This window comes from Helianthus annuus, chromosome 12 (genome assembly GCF_002127325.2).
Source record: "Helianthus annuus cultivar XRQ/B chromosome 12, HanXRQr2.0-SUNRISE, whole genome shotgun sequence".
Taxonomy (NCBI): domain Eukaryota; kingdom Viridiplantae; phylum Streptophyta; class Magnoliopsida; order Asterales; family Asteraceae; genus Helianthus; species Helianthus annuus.
This window is the reverse complement of record NC_035444.2, coordinates 29,345,762-29,354,078: the sequence shown is the minus strand read 5'-3', so window position 1 is coordinate 29,354,078 and position 8,317 is coordinate 29,345,762. Positions and strand designations below refer to the sequence as shown.

General features: G+C 36.6%; 1 long non-coding RNA gene across 2 annotated transcripts; it reads left to right on the top strand.

Annotated features, from left to right (window-relative positions):
* The first annotated feature begins 1,336 nt into the window (after nt 1-1,336).
* Nucleotides 1,337-5,411, top strand: LOC110915040. Of its 2 annotated transcripts, none has more exons than XR_004874648.1 (9): nt 1,337-1,625; nt 2,628-2,983; nt 3,144-3,329; nt 3,449-3,669; nt 3,769-3,857; nt 4,409-4,688; nt 4,765-4,817; nt 4,913-5,080; nt 5,154-5,411. It is a non-coding gene; the product is annotated as an uncharacterized LOC110915040 (long non-coding RNA). The 2 variants fall into 2 exon arrangements; XR_004874647.1 differs by having other exon boundaries at nt 1,338-1,625; nt 3,125-3,329.
* The last annotated feature ends 2,906 nt before the right edge of the window (nt 5,412-8,317 follow it).

Below are 8,317 nucleotides of genomic sequence, written 5' to 3'. Positions count from 1 at the left end.
TAATGACATGGCAAAACAAATATCTACATATATTTAGAAATGTACAATATGTGTAGATATTGAATGCATATAAAATAAATATTTAAATCTTTTTTATAAGGTGATGTGGCAAAACAAATACCTACACATATTTAGAAATGTACAATATGTATAGATATTGTATACATATAAAATACCTACACAATGAGTGATTCGGCAATTCAGATTCGACGAATTGACGACATCCACTACAAGAAATCTCTCCTTTAGGGACGACTTCTTTAAAGGCACTACAAGAAAAATGCCATATAGTGACACACACTTTTAATGGCATTTAGCGTTTGTGCCACTAATTTGTGTTTTTAGTGACACTTTGCATATGACATATGTGATTAGCACACACTTTTAGTGACATTTAGCTTTTATGCCACTATTATAGGTTTCTAGTGGCACTTTGTGTATGCCTAAGTACATATATTTAGTGGCATTTATATTTTATGCCACCAATTTAATTTTTTAGTGTCGTATACCATTAAAATTATGGAGAGCTCGTTTTAAAATTTATATCTTTCCATTGTTGAAATTCTTTAAAAGCAGCATTTTCCTTAAAAATCATTCCTCCCTCTAAAATTTCTTCCCTCATGTAAGAAATTAACCCTTTTCACTCCCAAAATTTAAACCTCTCGTGAAACCCTTTTAATAAAACCATATCCACACAAATATGAAGTAACCCTTTTATTATTAATCTTTGATTTCATTAAAACTTATTAGTAAAATGACACTAATTTATCTAGTTAATTTCCATACATACACACATCTACAACTTTTTACATCCATAACTTTTATTTTTATGTAAATAATTACTGAGTAAAAATACCAAATAATAAATATACCAGTTGATTTTCTCTAATTCTAAGTCACTCTTGTCTAGTAACTTGAAGTTACGATCTAACTAATAAATATATCAGTTGATTCACATTCTATCCATCAAAATATGTGAGAGAGAGTTTTTATATTATAAAGAGTATAAAAAGTGATTGTGAGTGAAGGAGAGAGAAAATGTTACTGTTCATATGTATATTTGAGGGGACCCTGTTCACCCACTATAATTTTTTTAATATATATTGAAAGTGGTTGTGAGTGAAGGAGAGAGAAAAATGTAATGATAATATTATTTAATTAAAAAGGAGAGAGAAAAAGTATTTGTTTTTAGTGAAAATATATTGATATAGGAGTTGTTTTTTAGTGGAATGTATGTATAATTTGATGGATTGGATGTGAATGCTCTAAGTCTAGCCATTCTCCTAATCATCTAAAATTGTTCAAGTTTCCCCGCCCAATTTTCCCCCCTTCCTCAAAAACCCAAATTTCGCCACGTTCCCAGAACCGAAATCCAAACTGAATCAACATCCTTCTATCCCTCCCTTTTTCTCTCTCACTCTCGATCTTCCATACCGCTTCAACTCAGAGGTTGCTTTCACCATCTGAATCGTCCGTTGTGGTGTTGCTCCAGCAGTGTTGCTGTTTAGGGCCGGCTTCGGATGTAAATGAAGTGAATCGGTCGCTTGGGGCTCCCAATTTTTTAGGGTTTTTGAGTTCTTCATAACATTTATACAGAGAAAGGGAAAATAAAGCATCATTTGGAGGTAGATTTAGTAATTTTGTTTGTTTTTTTTTTTTTTTGTTTCGTTTTTTGGCTTTTTTTAAGTTTGGCCGTGTGTATTCTTATGGTCTAGAATAGTGTCCTATTGATATGCGAGATCCTTTGCACTTGATAGCGCAAATAAGGTGTTTGATGCAATGCCAAAGAAGGATGTGTTGTTTATAATATAATTGGTTAAGTTGTATGCTTAAATTTAAAACAATTCATATAGAGTTTTATGAAAATGTTGATAACCATGTCCTTTTGTTCTGCTGCAAGTAATTTTTCCTAGGTTCTTTGCACACTTGGCTACACATATTTTTTAATTTGACGATATTAATTTGATTATTTATAAGCTAAGTAGCATTGGAACGGGTACGGGATCGGGGTACGGGGACGATACGGGAACGAGGAACGGCAAAACTCAAAATTCCAAGATACGGGTACGGCAATAAAAAATATAAAAAAATAAAAATACATTAAACAAATTCCAAAAATACTACATCTTCCAAAGGTAATTAATTATCAATAATCAAATCATTTTCAAATTCTGGTTCATCTAGTGAGAGATCGGCAATCGATAGAGAATTAGAGATGATGAGACTTGAGAGTTTAGAGATTAGAGAAGCCGAATATGATAGGTCTATTTATTTAATGGCCGGTTGTGGAATTTGAAAGGGTAAAAAACCCTAAAAATAAATAGAAACGGGCTGGATACTTCTACCAGATACGTCCCCGACATTGGAAACGTTTAGGAAACGTCCCCGACGAGTACCCATGGTGTTTCCATCCCCGACAAGTACCCGAGACGGGTACGGCCACATAAATGGAGTCCCCGTGCTACATAGTTTATAAGAGTAGTTGTTGACTGTTGTTGCTACTAGTTTGATGGTTACTATATAATTTTTTTGACAATTTTTTTTGTTGGTCATAAGCTTAGTAGTAGCTCTACCTATTTCGTATATTCCATGCAATTGTGCAAGAATTTTGTTTGGCATCTGTGTAGGATTTTTGCTAGGAATTGATGTTGATTTTTGTAAGAAGTTGCAAAGAATATGCTGTTTGTAAAAGAGGGATGAGCTGTTGAATTAGACAATGTTGTAGAAGTCGGATTAGGTGGCCGATTAATCGGCGCCTAGGCGGTAATCGGTGAGCCATAGCCTAAAAAGTTGCAAATCCGTTAAAAAAATCGGTCCCGGTCAAAGACGGTCAAAATCGGACCTAGTCGGAGTAAATCGGAAGAAATCGGACTGATCGGACCCAGAAATTCATACTCACTCCACATCTTTACTTCAGCAAAAGTCATCCCATAAGAACCTTTACACTTAATTGAGCAACACTACTTCTTGGACAATTTTTGAGGTATCTTTTGGTTAATTTGTGTTACTAGTACTGTCTACTGGTATTTCTTAATCCTTGATGGACGGTGCAAAAAAATGACATGGTTTTCTTGTGCTGAGCTTCTGTTAATATGGACGAATGATGTTTTTTAATGCAAAACAGAGACTTTTGATATCCGCAGCCAAGCTACCAGTGAAGCAAAAGGTGGGATGTAGAGAACAAAGTTATTATGGTTCATCATTAGTGGTCTCTGTTCATCGCCTTGAATCATCAGCCTTGAAGTTCTGCAGATATCCAAACGAACCAAGCTTCATGTTCTGATTTTCAAAAGTCAAAAATCCTATTTTGCAATAGTCAGCCGTTGAAGGTAATGTTGGTCTATCAACTGTTGGAATTTTGATATTTTGTGTATTCATATCTGATTAACTTTTAATGTGAATATACATGTAATGGTTGGTTAAAAAATTACTTAACTTTGGTAATTAGTGTGAAGGAGCATGCTTCAACTCCAAACAAGTCTTAATCTAGTGGCAGATAACACTCAACTTGCTGTCATATGCAAAAATCAAAGCATTTTTTCCAAACGGGGTTCAATCTACTTGAAAGCCATGGGCCACTGCCAATCACGGCTCCTTGACCTTGTGGTTCATGGGAATAAGCCACTACCCTTGTCCATTCGAGCAGCTCTCAAATCCCTAATTGAGCAGGTTCACAATTATAATAAAGTGACTTGGTTTTCTTCAAAATGCTCATTTCAAGTTTTTTTTTTAACTAAGTTCTTTTTTATCATTGTGGTTTGGTGACAGACCAGATTATTCACACCTGGTGAAAATAGATTTGATTACATTATTTGTGAGTCTAGCTTGTGGCCTTGGGTGCAACTTTCATATGAAAGGTAAAGATAAAACTTATATCATGAAATCTTATTATTATCAATCATGCTTTTTTGAGAATATACAATATGCTTGCCATTTTATTTTAGTTACTTAATTTGTTACTTTATATCTCGGTTCTACATACATGTGAAGTCAAACGAGGTGAGTTGATGCTTTTAAATGGGACAAATCCCCACTAAGTGCTCAACAAACTGAGTGTTGGTTCATATTTTATGGTCAACCCCCATGTATTGTTATTGTCTATGTACATAAATAATGGCATTTGGGTCCAAGAATTTTACAAATGTTTTCTTGTTTTCGTTTTTAGACTTTCGAGCCATTTGGTTACATTTCACAGCAAACAATAGCTGCTGCCTTTGTTCCATTCTCTGGCCCCTCATTGCTTCTCTGGCCCCTCATAAGGTGCTTGTGATAGAAGATTGTGTTTAAGCCAATTTGATTGATAAGTGTTTATTATAGCTAAATAAAAAGTATTCGATGTTTTGCATAAAGTGCTTGTGATAGAAGATTGTGTTTATATGTGCATTTCTGATAATGAATCTTTTGTTAGTTGTTTTGCAGCAGCTACAAGACTATGCAAAGAAGATTCAGACGGCAGTGGAGGCCAGCAAGTGCCATCTTCCGGATTAAATACATCAAGTATCGGCAAGATATCGGCAGGAATGGTATGATATCTAGACTAGCAAGCCAACAATGGTTTAGACGTGTTCAGGCAAGATTACGGCCACTAGAAAATGGTTCGTGTTAGGGTTTTTCGATGGCACACCTCAACATCCCAATGCAACCGGGCTTAGTACGGTTTGTTGTGAAACATGATATCGCAGCCAAAGGTAAACAAGCATATGAAACTTAATGACAGATGCTTGGATCTTATATCAACTAAATCCAATTTCATTATATTTTCAGCAACAATTATCAAGTCATGCATGTATCAATGGATGAAACTCACCTAATTTAAGGTATGAAAGACATAGCACTCTGGTGCATGTTTTTGAGCGCTTTTATTCACAGATGTTTCAATCATGTATTAACATTTTGTAACATTTTCGTGTAGTGGTAACCATGAACGTGATGTGCCTGGAAGTAGATCTTTTTATGACGGTAATGACTCGGGTGGTGAATGCGGTGTCCCATCTGAGACAACCAGCTGAGACAACATGAGAAGAACGTTTGCATACATTTTATCTTCGAGGTCTTGTATGTTCTCAACACACTCATGCAGGTGGTTTTCTTTTACATTAATTAATGATAGTTAAAATGAGCATCTTATGTTTCAAGATTGTTCTTTTTTGCAGACATTTCAAAATAAAGTGCTTGCTGATGCTGTCAAAAGTTAGATAAAATGGGTTAACGATGTATTATGGACCTATCGTAACATTTATATTTTCATGGTCATATCAATGGTTAAGATCCAACTCTTGATTCTCTTGTTAAGTTGACAAGCCTTTTGATTATTTATGATTTTACTGCCTTGTAGTTTACATTTGTTTCATGTATTAATCAAATTGGCACTTTGTTTCATGTATTAATCAATGGTGACGTTTGTGACATTATGTATGATTTTACCACCTTTTAGTTTACATTTGTTTCAACACATATTAATATCAATACCAACACATCTTCAACATTTACCCACACATAACATTACTTTTACCTACATATAAGATTACTTTTACCTATACATATATTCATGCCACGTCATCCGCCACATCGGATGCCATGTCACCTACCATGTTGGATGCCACATCACTTGCCATGTCAGATGCCACGTCACCTGCCACGTCAAATGCCTTCTAAACAAATTGTTGTACTTTTAACCACACATATAAATGCCTTTTAGCCACACATATATGTGTAGATATAGCTTGCTATATACCTACACATAACTTATGTGTGGGTAATGGCCTATATCCACAGTCACGAGTCTATACATCATTACACTTAATTTATGTGTAGGTAAAGAAAACTACCAACAAACTATATGCTTTTTCCCACACATACTTTGTGTTGGTAAAGCACCAAATTTCTTGTACCATATCCAACAATTTACCTCATCACCCAATACCCATCACGCGTTAAAAATAGCACGCGCTATAAAAATGGGAGTGTGAAAATGGAGGTGGCGGTGGTGTTTTGTTTTCCACGAGTGAAAAATTTCCATCACGGGGGAACATGCTCCACCCCAAGTCCCCTAAGTGTGCGGTTTCAATGTTCAGTTACACATTGCCTTAAATCACGGTCAGACAGTTACCCATTCATGTCTCACAAGATCCAAACAACTTTCCATAGACTCATACTAACCCTAATTTGCAGCCGTTACATCCCTAACAACACAATTAACAACATGTTCCATGATTCACATAGACTCTAATCAATATTTAATCCGTAATAGAAATTAACATCACATCCACCATTCAAATCAGATCAATTAACACAATTACTTCAATGAATACACATCATCACTAAATCATGAATTCACATTGTTCATATTTCATCAACATCTAATCATCCAACCCTAATGTTCGTACCACTCTAGTTATCAATATCATTCATACGATCCAATCATATATTTAGTCATGAATAACCTCTAAATCTGATTACTAACAAAATCCTAGATCACCGATGCAAATCATACAAGACTTTCGTATCACCTAACCGTTCATCATCGTTACAATTTCCCATACACATCAATTATTGTACATAATCCATACGATCAAAACTAACTTTCTAACAATTCTGGTTCATCAACAACATCTCATAGTTGTCCATACAAACCAATCAAATAGGAACACATTCACAAGTAATCAAAGGAATTCGATCATTACAAGGAATGTACACTAACCCGATTATGAGATGCTAGAGAGGGTGTTGGAGACAAAGAGGGAGCTTCGAGAGGAAAGAGTCTGCCGTCGAAGATTAGGAGAACTAGGGTTTGGTTATCATTTTCTAATTCACAAACACATACTACGTACCCCACATGTATGTGCATCCTCACAAGGGTTGGGCTTTGGACGGTTTGGGCTTGACAAGGTGTGTGGCCGAGATTAAAAGACACAAGGGTGAGGGAGTGTGCGGACATGAAAGGGTGTGCGACCCGACAATGTGTGCTTCTCGATTTTTATAGCAATTAATTTTTATACTAACATTTATCATTCAACATGCTCACTAATCACCACATTACAATAAACCAAGTGTACACATATTTATAACGTAAAACTGATCATGTTAAAAGGTCACGGGATTACACGATGCTAACCTTGAAAGTACGGGTTGTCACATCATCCCCAACTTGAAAGAAATTTCGTCTCAAAATTTGGTAAGTAGTCTTAGAGGAGTGAAGTGGTAGATCAAGATGACTGTGGATTTTTCTCGGGTGCCACATCATCCCCAACTTGAAAGGGAATTTCATCCCGAAGTTCGCCAGTTGCATCAGGGTTAGCTTCGACAGTTTTGAATAAGTGAGGATACTTGAGCTTCATCTGATCCTGGCGTTCCCATGTGAACTCTGGTCCACGTCTTGATTTTCAACGAACTATCACGATTGGGATTTGACTTTTTTACAGACTTTAACTTCCCGGTCCATTATTTTGACGGGCTCCTCAACAAACTGCAGCTTGTAATCGATCTTCAGCTCTTTTAAAAGAACCACAAGTGTTTCATCGGACAAACACTTATTCAGATTAGAGAAGTGAAAAACATCATGAACATTGTTGAGTTCAGCAGGCAACTCGAGTCTGTACGCCACCTTACCTATTCTTTCTAGAATTTTGAATGGTCTAACGTAACACGAAGTGTACCACACCTTTCCAAGGTGAGACTTTCAACAGAACACGATCGCCCACGGTGAACTCAAGGGTTTTCTGCGCCTGTCGGTGTAGCTTTTCTGACGATCACGTGCTGTCGCCATATGATTTCTGATTAGAACAATCTTCTCAGAAGTTTCGAGTACGAGTTCTGGACCCATGATTTAGCTGTCACCCACCTCAGCCCAACAAAGAGGAGATCGGCATTTCTGTCCGTATAATGCTTCGAACGGATCTGTCTAAATACTAGAATGGTAACTGTTGTTGTAGGAAAACTCTACCAAAGGTAAATGTCTTTCTCAACCTTTACGAAAATCTATCACACATGCTCGCAGCATGTCTTCGAGTGTCTGGATGGTTCGTTCACTTTGTCCATCCATCTGAGGGTGATAAGTAGTGCTCATGTCTAGGCGTGAGCCGAATGATTTGTGCATCGCCTGCCACAAATCGGACATAAAACGCGGATCGTGATCAGAGATGATAGAGGTCGGCACCCCGTGCCTAGAAACTACTTCCTTTAAGTAAACACCAGCAAGTTGCGAAAACTTGTCAGTTTCCTTGATCGCAAGGAAGTTTGCAGATTTTGTCAAACGGTCAACGATCACCCAAATGGTATCGTTTCCGCTTTGAATTCTTGGTAAGCCGGTGATAAAATC